The sequence below is a fragment of the Bactrocera dorsalis genome, chromosome 2 (genome assembly GCF_023373825.1).
Source record: "Bactrocera dorsalis isolate Fly_Bdor chromosome 2, ASM2337382v1, whole genome shotgun sequence".
Classification (NCBI taxonomy): Eukaryota; Metazoa; Arthropoda; class Insecta; order Diptera; family Tephritidae; genus Bactrocera; species Bactrocera dorsalis.
In genome coordinates, this window is record NC_064304.1 from 26,832,660 (window position 1) to 26,845,698 (window position 13,039).

The 13,039-nt window shown below is 30.1% G+C and overlaps 1 protein-coding gene across 6 annotated transcripts in view; it reads left to right on the forward strand.

Annotated features, from left to right (window-relative positions):
* The window catches only part of LOC105234238 (uncharacterized), a 186,400-nt gene that overhangs the window by 25,346 nt on the left and 148,015 nt on the right, over positions 1 to 13,039 (forward strand). The window contains exon 1 of one of the 6 annotated variants that reach the window (XM_049449622.1): positions 10,256 to 10,313. The exons of the other annotated variants lie outside the window; for them this stretch is intronic. The gene's annotated coding sequence lies outside the window, so the exon portion shown is untranslated. Of the gene's footprint in view, positions 1 to 10,255; positions 10,314 to 13,039 lie in introns of those variants that run through there. 6 annotated transcript variants of the gene reach the window in all.

Sequence of the window (13,039 nt, forward strand, 5' to 3'; positions counted from 1 at the left end):
AACGCATCCACGCACTAATTCATTTTTGTATTATATTTATTAATTGCATTAAATATCTTTTGCTCACAAATATTTGCAATATGAATTAATTTTTCCAAATAGTGCCGTGTGCAGTTGCACTTAGCATGGCGACAATGCCGTATTTGTGTCACTCGCACTCGTATATTACAGTTATAGTTTTGTATTTATTTATATACATACATATGTATGTATTCACATTAACAAAATAGAAAAAGTGAAGTTTCTCTTCTTCGACACTTGACGCGTCTTCGCTTTGTTGGCACTTCATATTTCATGTCATTGCATTTGTTGTTATTGTATTACTTTTGCCTTGCCTTTTAATTACGCTTTTTTTGTTGCCAATTCAATTGTTTCTCTGCGCGCAGGCAAACTCATAACTATGCATTATGTGTGTGCATGTATGTATGTAATCGCTGTTTGCAGGCAGTCGTTGGTTTTACTGTGCAGCTAATTTTTCTAATGGAATTTTTCATTTCTATAATCCAAGACATTACAAATTTGCCACATACCACATGCGCCACCATTCACATGGTTGCCATTTTTCAAATGCACAAATATACACATAAACCAATATATGTACACACATAGATACATACATATATACTATATCAAGTGTGAACACATATTTTTCTTATCTACTGTAATATTTTTCATAGGATCGTTGTTGCTTTATTGCTGTCGCTTGCAATGTGGAATTTTAATTACTTTTTTTTTGCATTTAATAATGGCAGCGATATGCGCTTCGTGTACCCATAGCTGATATCTATTTATAATAAATACACACACACATTTAAATACTTTTTGGTGTATTATGTTTGTTTTAGTTAGTGAAATCCGCTAAAATATTTCGAAGTTTTCAAATTGAGTTATTTTTTCGTCGTTTTTGTCATGGCAATTCGACAGGTGTAAATGGGCAGCTGACCGTAACCGTATTCGTACTTGAAGCTTGTCGCTTTTGTCCGTTTAATTCCCTTGATTGCCTGTCTGACTGTCACTTTTGCATGTCGAAGGCATGAAATGGCTATTGAAATTGTTTTGGTGAACTTTGTGCTGAAATAATATCCGATACACAAACATGTGAGCAAAATGTATACATGTACATACATACATTCATGTATAAACACGTACACAAACATTTATATAGTATAAATGTATTGCTATGAAATCACATTACCGAACGTTTGCGGAACTTTTTGTTCGATTTTCTATTTATCAGATTGCCAGTGCTGCCCATAAATGGGTGTTCGTGTGAAGATAATTGAAATTATTTACACCTGACATTTGTACATTCATATATCGCTGTTCATTTTACTGGTTTATTTACAATAGCGAGCAGTAATTGAAAGTAAAATAATATAAAAATTTACAACAAACTTTAAATGAACTGAGAAAACAAATTAAAGTCAAGGTGGCCTTTATGTTAGAGAGGAAACCAAACAGAAAAATTAAAAACAAAATTTTTTAATATTTTTTTTTATTTTTAAATAAGAAAAGGCGTAAAGTTTGATATGATATTATGAGTTTGTTTAAACGAATAAATATAATACAAATACGAAGAAAATAAATTGTCACAAAAACAGAAAAATAAACACTAACAAATAAGTGAGAATAAAATAAAAATAAACAAAAAATAAGTATAATAAATTACATATAAAATAATAAAGAGTTAAGTAAAAGCAAATATAAATATAAAAAATAAAAGAAATAAAGTAGTATTTATTGCTGAACTAAAATTCATACATAATTATACTAGTAAAATAACTATTTAATAAAATTAGGTAAATAAATGAAAATTAATATATTCATCTGTATATACAACAAATAAACAATAAAAAACCAATTTTCGAAATGAAGTAAATAAAATAACTAAATAAATTATTATAAAAAAACAAATAAATTTCATACTTATGCTTTAAAATTGATTAAAAAATAATTGAAAAAATGAAAAAAATAAATAAAAACAAAAATAAAATAAAAATAAAAATAAATAATAAAAAAAAAATAAAAAATAAAAAATAAAATAAAAACAAAAAAAAATAAATAAAAAAAAATAAAAATAAAAATAAAAAAAAATAAAAATAAAAAAAAATAAAAAAAAATAAAAATGAAAAAAAAGATCAAATAAAAAATTAAAAAAAGAAAACGTTAACTTCACTTGTACCGAAGCTATAGCTGATTTTGATATGTCAGTTTGTATGGCAGCTATGTATATGCTATATTGTCGAGAAAAGAACGTATGCTAAATTTCGAAACAATATCTCAACAACTATAAGGATAGTTCGCGTATTTTTCTTTCATCCCATCTCCAATTTCTCCAATGTGTACTTGTTCGTGTTAAAAATTCCGTGGCAAACTTAATATACTACTATGAGCAAAAAATAGTAAGACTTTGTTTGTTAATAATTTTAAAATTCTTAATTTATTCTTCAAAATCTATGTTGTTCGCTTCAAAGTAATCCTCCTTGCTTGTAATATATTTGTTCCAATGTTTTTTCCAATCCTCGAAACAGTTGTTACAATCAACTTGCGAATAGCCTTCAATGCGCGGTTAGCGATTCATGTTTAATGCCATGAACTGGCTTAAAACGGTTCCCCCCAAGCGGTTGAGTTTGAAGAATAGAAGCCACATGGATCTAAATCAGTCGAATTCGGTGGTTCGGCACGATATGTTTGGAATTCGTCGGAAGGAATTCTGCGTGCACCACACCTCGTTATTCGAAGGCAACTGTCAACTTAACCTTGGTTTTTGACTTGCTTTGACGTAGTTTCTACGGCTTCCGCTCACCGTTGCCACGATATTCGGCCGATTGATCTTCTGCTTCCGGATCATAAGCATAGATCCAAGATTCATCTCCAGTAATACTCCGTTTCATGACATCCTGTTATTTGGAAAGGTAGTTGAGTGATTTTGGAACCAATCGTGTTTTCACTTGTCTTAGGCTGAAATGAATGGTATTCACAGAACGTTTCGATATTCTAACGATTTCAGGAAGATCTTTGACTGTTGAATGTCGATTCTGAAGCACCAATTCCAATTGATGATCGCCGTCAACTCGTTCTCGACCCTCTTTCAATAATTTGTACCAATCGAAAACACTTGCTTGCGACAAACAATTATCATCAAAGAAACGTCACTGATAGTCATACCAACCTAGAAAAAATTTTATTTCAACAAATGCGATTTCGCGCGAATTTTAAATGAAACGTTCTTACTATTTTTTTGCCAACAGTACTCTGTTCAGGGTATAATTATCAAAATTTGATGAGTTGGAAGGAAGAGGGAGGCTGCACCCCGCTGTCCTTAGAGTGGGATCAGGTCGGAACTTCGCTGCTTTCTTGCGCCTTACATTTAGACAGCTAGGCCTGTATGAAGCTCGGTAAGCGCCGAGCTACCTGTGCGGTCGAAAAATCCTGGTCGAGCTTTCGCAATGTTAAGTTTTTCCAAATTGTACGGTGTTAAAAATCTTACCGGATGTTTGTTGCAGAATCTGCTTAGAAGCAGACGTATCAGTCATCTTAACGCTTTTTGAGCTGACAAGAATAGATTACTAATGGTTACAAACCGCTTTGTTGACACTTAAAATACAAAAATTGGAATTTTTTTCCTGACCCCACAAAGGATTGATCATAATTAGTCCACGTGCGATATTTCCTTAGGATCAGCCATATAATCTGTTTTTTTTTTTTTTTCTATAACGAATAACTTCTAAAAAAATAAAAATGAAATTTTACTTATAAAAGTCAATAAATCTAGAAATAAATCCATATTTCTTACAAATTCGGTCAAGTCGTAGAAAAAACTTTGCTTCATACCGTCAGTCTCGCATATTCTTTTGCGAAGTGGGTTCACATAGCAACGGAATGTTAAAATATGCCTTTTGACAAAATAGTTCAAAACAAAATGAAGAGGCATATTTTTTTTTAATATTTGCATAAATTTCATTTCAATCATTTGTTATATAATATTAATTAAATAAAAAGTAAAAATAAAACTAACTAAAATCAAATAAATTAATTAAAACGGTAATCGTTAACTTGATATACATATATATTTAAACAACTTTCGCTTTATTATAATGAAACCATTGACAAATATACTACATAGTACACACAAACATATGTTGCGATTCATGCTTTCGTAAAAAAGGTTGCGCATGCGCTTAGCATCAAACACCAATGTTGTTTGCGCACTCTGTATATTTTAACAATAGTGCTTGTATATGTATGAATACACCGTTTACATACATACATACATATGTATTTGAATAAATGTGTCACATTAGCAATTCATCAACTCCACCGCTCGAATGTGCCCGTGCACGCAAACTATTTTTCACAAAAGTTTCGGCAAGCCAAAATGTTTGCATAACAATTGATTAATTTATTTTTGCTATTTGCTAGTGATTTTCTCAAAAAATTATTAGATTTCACACATTTCATTGATATAGTTCCCAATAGTAGATCGGAATCAGAAAGTGTCATGCCTGAAATCATGCCATACAGCTCGTATTTAAGGCCTTCGGTACTCTAATTTCCAATATGAATACTTTATTTGCAATTGTCATTAGCAACAATAAGACACGCAATGACAGATTTACTTGCATACTTATTTATATTGTATATAGTGTAATTCACATACATATATGTACGTATATATACTTTATATACTTGTTCCTATTTACTGGTAAGCTGTCGGTATTGGCGTTGGCTTTGGGTTTCTTTACGGGGTGTTGTATTATAATGCATACACACTAGGATGGGCCGAAAAAAAAGCTTTAATATTTTGTTTTTTTTTTTTTCCTTAGATACCATGCAAATATCGTCCGAAATGACGAATAAATTCTGGTAAACTTTGACCTTTTTTTATATTATATTCTTGTAGAGGTTTCAACGCTCTATAAAAAAGGTCAAAATAAGATTTTTTGTTGAGTCGATTCTTTCAAAAGTTATTCGAGGTCAAAGTCAAAGTCCAACCTTAAATAGTAAAATATAAATTTTACAATTTTTACATTATTTCACAATTTAATGTCTCGAAATCGTAAAATATTATATTTTTTAAGACTTTTGTTATTTTTATTCGCTAAAATTGAAAAAGTTGTAAAAAGGTATTTTATAATAACAAAACCAAAATTTAAAATTTTTATTATTTTATGCAATTGATGACTTGTAATACTTTTTATCTATAGAAGAAAATATGTTTTACTTAAAAAAATATTGTTTTATATTTTACTTAAATTTTTTAGTAACAAAAATTTTTACTTACTAAATAGGTAAAAAAATTTAATCAAAAAATTGTTTTAGTATTATTTTTTTACTTAAAAAATATTGTATATTTTATTTTAAAAATAAAATATACATACATATATTTTTTTTAATTTTAAAAATTATTCATTTTTTTACACAAAAATTCTTAAAAAAACTTTATTAAAAAAATTATATTTTACTTAAAAAATATATATGTTTTTATTATATTTTAGAAATTATTCATTGAAAAAAAATATATACTTATATTTTTTAGTAAAAAAAAATTGCTTAAAAGCGCAAAAAAATTTAATTAAAAAACGGTTTTTAGTGTTATTTTTTTACTTAAAAAATATTGTATATTTTATTTTAAAAATTATGTATTTAAAAAAATATATATACATACATACATATGTACATATACATATACTTAATTAAAAAATTATATATATATTTTTTTTATTTTAGAAATTATTTATTTAAAAAATATATATTTTTTTTATTTTATTTTCATTAATATATATTTTTTAGGCCACTCTAATACACACGCGTGTATGTGAATTGAAAAGTAGATTTTGAGTTATAAAAAATTTTACTTAAAAAAACTAAAAAAAATTAATTAAAAAAATACGATTTTTTTTTTAATTTTAAAAATTATTTATTTTAAAACAATATATTTTTTTTTAATATTTTATTTACATTTTATTTATATTTTTTTATATTTTATTTATATTTTATTTTTATATTTTTTTTGTGGCCCACCCTAATACACACGCATTTATGTGAATTGAAAAATTGATATCAACGAATTGTATTATCTTATTATACGAAAATATACAATAAAATTGTAATGAAAGTCATTTCAATGGCAACCACCACAACCATTCCATCATATTATATTAATATCAATTTATGTGACACACACAAACATACACATGTTCACATGTCTGTGTATGTACACGTGTTTGTTTGTGTTGTTATATTCATTTCACTTATGTTCATAATAAAAAGCATTGTTAAATGAACTTTTTTTTGAACCACTTCGGCTTCCATTATGTTGCATATATCACTCATACTCTGCTCTCATACATATGTATGTAAGTGGTGCGCGTGTGGGGTGTCCATTGAGCTGCGTTTGTGACGTTCGCTGTCATTTCAACAACCTAACGGCACTCTCAATTAACCAAAAAATTGGTTATAAATGTTTTTCAAATTATCATTCACAGCTACAATATGTTTTTTACAATTCAGGGGTTAAAAATACAAATAAATAAACACATGCATACATGTATGTACATATGTATTTGTAATTGAAAATGTTTTGAATTAAAGTAAATTATTAAAGTGTGTCAGTTCCATTTTAAGCAATTTCTATATTAAAATTGCATTAAAAATTAATTAAAGATACATATATTGTTGTTTTGGCTCTCGTGTGTTTGCTTCGCTATACATACTTACATATACTACATACATAGTTATTTATGCCTCAGCATATGAACACGCCATTATTTTTCTGTGTTTTTTTAAGTTTTGTGTTCTGTTTGCTTTATTTCAATTTTAATTATTTTTCCGTTTGCTCATTATTTGGTTTTTAACCTCATTTTCATAAAATTGTGTTAAATTTCTGGCCATTAGTTTTACTTATTTCATGTTTCTCTCTTATTTGCATAAACAAAAAGTTCACTTTAAATTCCAACTTTAAAAAGTGACTGCTTATAGAAAAGAAATTAAAAAAGGCACCAATAAAAGCAACAAAAACACTAAAAAAGTACTAACACTTCAGTTACAGAAGCGAAGCGTTTTCGAATCTACTTTTTACCTCATTTAATACCAATACCCTTAATATTTAGCCTTTAAACATGTGAAAATACTGTTTTAAATAAGTTAACTACATTAAGTACCTTTCATTTGATATAAATGTTATATATACTATACTTTAACAAAATTAAATTAATTTACAACATTAAGTTTTTTTGTTGATGGCAACACTTTCGATTTTTTTTTTGACAAAAGTGTGCCTTACTCCGTTTTAGAGTAATGCCTAATGTATGTACTGATAAATTTATATCTTTTATCAAATATAAATTAATACAAGATGTTAAGCAGTTGGCAACCCTGCTCCAAAACTTTTTCAATTGTCAGTTTTCTCGAATTCGATTTTTCTCTGTATTGCGCTTAATTTTTTTCTTAACCAAACTGTTGAATTAAATTTTAAACAGGTGGTAACCCTCCAAAAATCGTATTCCAAATTTTTTTTATTTGTCAGCTTTTTTCAAATTGATAGTTCTCTGCATTGCACTTAATTTTTTTCTTAATAATCTTATAGAATTAAATTTTAAACAGGTGGTAACCCTCGCAAAAATCCTACTCCATTTTTTTTAGATTGTCAGCTTTTTTTCAAATTGATAATTCTCTGCATTGCACTTATTTTTTTCTTCATAATATTATTTAATTAGATACTAAACAGGTGGTAACCCTCAAAAAAAATATTTTCAACAGCAGACTGCGTTAAACTCCTCAATAACTTCGTTTGTTTAAGCAAGTGTCTATTTCTAACATTTTTTGTTTAAAGCAATCGATTAATTACAGCGTGTAATCCAAAAAAAACAATAGAATTGCTGCAGTTTTACTATTATGCCGTCTATATAAGTAATGCTATAAAGATGTAGAAATTATACATTTTCAGTATTTAAAGTATTTGAATAAAATTCATTTTGCTAATGAAATCCTTGGATATACCAATCTTTCAAAATATCAATGAGCAAGCATTTCAATTAACATTCTCTCTCTCTGTACTTGTACTCTCTTATTTCCTTTTATTTTGACTTTCCTAATATTTTTATCTTCTCGTTCTTTGTTTTTGATTTCTTATTCTTTTTCGTATTCAGGCCAGAAATTCACACAAATTTGCTAATTTTAGTTATGACTATTTTCACCAATCATTTCGTAAACAAGTGTTATAGTTTTGTTGTTGTTTGATATTTTATCGGCGGATTTGTTGATAGCAATTTTTCGATAATTTCTAGAAATTCTATAAATATGGCAAATACTTGTTAATTCTCAGTGTTAAACGCGGGTTTAAGATAGCCAGTTTATAATAGATAGAAAATATTGGCTTTGTTTGCGACTAAAATTCTTCAAACATTTTTGATAGCACTTTTACTTATTTCTCTTATGTTTTGTGTCAAGTATTATTTACTTGATTTTTATTTTGTTTTTTTTTTCCTCTACTAACTCTCTTTGTTTGATTTTAGTTTGCTTGTTTGTTATTCTTTTTTTAAATGTGTTTGCAGCTGTTTTTCTAAGGACTGTCCCGTAAAAAATTGACCCTTCGTTTTTCATTAATAACAGGAAAACCAAAGAATTTTTTCAAAGTCTTGTTTTATTTTTTATTAATGAGTACTATAGAGATTACAAATTATAAATAACATTTAATAAATATTTATTTTCTGTAAAAATTTCTTACTTTTTTCTTAAGGCCCTTCATTATGTTTTGTACAGTGTTTTCATCGATAGTACCGTACGACCTTCGCCACTTATTTCTAAAATCTTGTAAATTTTTTTGCAGTACCTTTACTCTTCCGGATAGGTCGAAGCTCTGGGCAATTAGGTGGATTCGCTTTTCTTGGAACAATATTGACATTATTGCTTTCATACCACTCCATGGTAGCTGTAAAATAGTGAGAGGTTGCTAAATCAGGCCAGAACATTACAGTACCCTCATGTTCGCGTATAAATGGCAAAAAACGTTTTTGAAGGCACTCGCTAATATAAATTTTTGAATTGATTGTGCCCTGTGTTACAAAAAAACTGCTTCTCAAACCGCAAGTACATATCGCTTTCCAAACCATATACTGCTTGGGAAATTTGGTAATTTTCTTTTCCTTAAATTTTCTCTGTACTTGCCCCTTCTTCATACAAGTATAATATTCATGCCCCGGTAACTGTTTGAAATCTGCCTTAACGTAGGTTTCGTCGTCCATCACCCAACAGTCAAATTTTGTTAGGTATCCTTCATACAAATTTCGAGCTCGTTTTTGAGCAACCAATTGCTTTTCATCGGAACGATCTGGCACTCTTTGAACTCTATATGTCTTTAGCTTACTATGACTCTTTATCCTTTGTACAGTACTTTTAGAGGTACCTGAAGTGTTGGGATTCTGCTTAAAAACTTCCTTCACTTTTTTTGCCAAATTTCCTTCTGCACCTGCTTTTCTACCCGAACCTTTTTTTCGTATAGTAGGTACATCCTTTTTGTAATTCGAAACAACCCTTTTGACAATACTTTCCAATGCTCCAGTTTTTTTAGCTATAACTGAATATTTTAATTCTGGATTTTCCAGGTAAGTGGACAAAACCAATTCGCGCACTTTTTCTTGATTGTTAGACATCTTAATAGCTTGAAGTGTTGACATCAAATGTTATACATTTTGTTAATCGTCAGATTATATAGAAAAAAACAAGTCCCCATTGAGACTAATGCCATAAACAGGTACGTCAATTTTTACGGGACAGTCCTTACCGTTTTTTTAATATAAGAGAAGAATATATTCGAAAAGGCCTCGTAGCCAGTGCTGCGTTTATGTATTTATATAATAAAACTCCTTTTGTTATATGAATTATTATAAATAAATAAATAAATTCGAAAAGTTTCAAAAATTTTTTTTTTGATTCGGTTATAATAATACTATGTATAAACAAGGTTTCAAGTTGGTGCAAAATTAGCTTTAAAGCAAAACCTTTTTGCTGGATAAGTGAGATTTATAGACATTACTAAAAATACAATGTACCTTACCTATTTATATGATTCTATATAAATATGTATGTACATATTATCTATTTCATAATAACCGAGCGAGCTTTTGCGCTTATAATAATCCGGGTTTTGATTGCAAAAATATTCCAGCATTCTTCACACAATTTGTTCATTTTCTTTGTATATATTTCTCTTCTATAACAATTTGTTTATAAAATTGTTTTCTTCTCATTTCAGGTATGTACTGAGAATTTTGAAAATCATTTGATACAACATTAAATTCGAAGAACGAACTGTGAGTAATATAAGTAAATATCGTCAAAATTAAGTAGTAGAATTTGCTTCAAAATCCTCAACAGTTTTTCTGCGAACTTTAGTATTTTCTGAACATCTTCTATTTACATCTATTTGTCGTTGAATCGAACTGAAGGCTTCAACTGTCATTCTAAGTTTTATTAAGTTGTGAAATACCTTTGTTATCAAATTTACTTTAAATAGCTATTAAACATTACTCGTCCATTTTCCTCGAATAATATTATTTCCATATTGACTACTTACAAAAGTCTCAATTATTTACTGTTGGCATTGTACCATCATGTGTAATTGAATTCATTCAACTCAAAGCTATACATAATAAGAGGTTAAATTCACTTGAAAGTCAGAAATAACACATTTTTTGAGTTTTATTGATGAAAAATTGAATTTAACAAATAATTAAAAATAACGTTATTTTAGAGAATTTTTGATACTTTAATAATCGGTGGTTTATATTGAAGAATTTTGGATTCCCATGATCCTGTAGCCGATCTTCAAGAGGACATTCTAAAAAGATGTCTGGCGGTGAGGAAAATGTCTGCTTAAAATTATCCCCAATCCAAAAATCAAAAATAACGACCGAAGTGGTAGTCAAAAATTTAAGTAATTTAATGGCGGCTTCCGAAAAAAGCTCTTTGTGAAAAATTTACACTTCAGCGTGACTTGAAAAATTCCTATTAATTATGAAACATCTTACTCCTTTGGTCATTATCCGACGAATATATCTAAAATATATATAAAACTTCAAGTAATGGGGAATGTTTATTATTATTGAAAGAACAATATTTGGCATTTATTTTTTCAATATTACCTAGTTCAAATGTTTGCCGGGGCTACGTCTCAGATGGTCCATCCGTTGTGTTCAATTTTCGATGACTCGTTCGAGCACTTCGCCAATGATACGCGTGATGTTTTGCTGCAAAGCCTGAACCGAAGCGGGATTGTCCGCATAGACTGTGATATTTTATTGATTTGTGGGAATAAAAAGAAGTCATTGGGTGCCAAGTCAGGCTGTACGGTTGATGACCCATCAATTCGACGTTTTGGCCGGTCAAAAAGGTTTGAGCCGATGTGTGAGAGCTCGCATTGTCATGGTGCACAATGATTCGTCTTCTCTTGTTCGTTTTTCGAATTTTTTCGAAGACTTCAGGCAAACAAATGATGGTGTACCACTCAGAATTGACCGTCCTATGTACGTTGCTCAAGCGGAACAGTCGCCACATGACCAGTTTTGCCGAAGAAACAGGCGACCATTTGCTTCGAAGTGCTTCTTCCACGAACAACTTTCGTTGGATTTGGCTCGTCTTGGAAGACCCACACGGGTGATTGCTGTTTTGTTTCGGGCTCACCTGTGACGATCTTATAAACGTCTTTTGAAGCACCGCTATCGTATTTTTTCAGCATTTCTTTACACCAATCCACACGAGCCTTTTTTTGAGCGATTGTCAAATTGTGCGGGATCCAACGAGAACAAACCTTTTTTACGGCCAGGTGTTCATGCAATATGGAATGTATGCTGGTGGGAGGAATACTATCTGAAGGTATGTTACATGACGGTCTTGCATTATCAGTTCACGTACGGCATCGATGTTTTCTGGCACAACGGCTGTTTTTGGACGACCTTCACGGAATTCGTCTTTGAGAAATATATATAGCAGCCCTCGTAGATATCACTCGGGAAGTTTGAAAATACGCCAAGTCGTTCCATACGTCAGCCCGAGTTGCTGCGTCGGCGCCGAATCGACTTTTCACGGTCTTCGTGTACACTTTCAGATACATCTGCTATATTTTCCCCACATCCAATGCCTTTTGAAAAAAGTACCTCTTCTTGGATCAACCGTTATAAGTAAAAAAAAATAAATAAATTGTTTGAATTTATAAGTGGATTTAATTCCTTAAGAGAACAAATTGTGTTTCACTAATAAAGTTTCTGATCTCGAATGTACCAGTACCACGTTTTCTCATTAAGCTTTTCATAGATGTTGTCAAAATTCAGCTACGCTCTCTTTATATCGAAAAGCAAATCAAAGTTTACCATGTCGAATTCGAATTCAGAGAGCTTGATTAAAATATTAGCAAGAGGTAAAGCTTCTCTAGAACCTGAACCTTTTAAAAAACCCTACCTTTAACCATTTTCAGTAACAATGTAAGAAAAAAAAATAATTTTTTTTAATCCAAACCTTTTTAAACATATTTTGCTCTTTGTTAGCCAAAAATGGCTGAAACTAGTAAAAGTCAGGAAGTACAGGGTTTCCTTTTCCCCACCTTATGAGCACCTATTCCTTAACCTACATTTGTTTAGTCATTTTGCACAATCTCTGCACTCACAATTGAAAACAACAAATCGTCGTTATATGAGGTCAATAAGATAATGGTGACTACACAGTCTGCAAGCGCAATCGTGTGCCCGATTCATCCTTCCGTGTCGCACAACCCGAATATTGCTGATTTTTCGCAATACAATTCCGTTATCAGATGGCTTGCAGCCGCCCGACGCAAGCACATGCGAAAATATAAGATTAAATAAAAAAAAATTAAGAAAATAGTGAAAAATCTGCCAGCGAGTTGGTACACGCGGTCACTCGTTAGTCGGTGTTGTTTATGGTTGACACGATGATTATCACGAGCGCAAGTTGCATTGTGCCGCCGAATTTGGGTTACGCCGCCGAATGGGTGAGTGCGACTGGTTGGCAAATTTAACTAGCA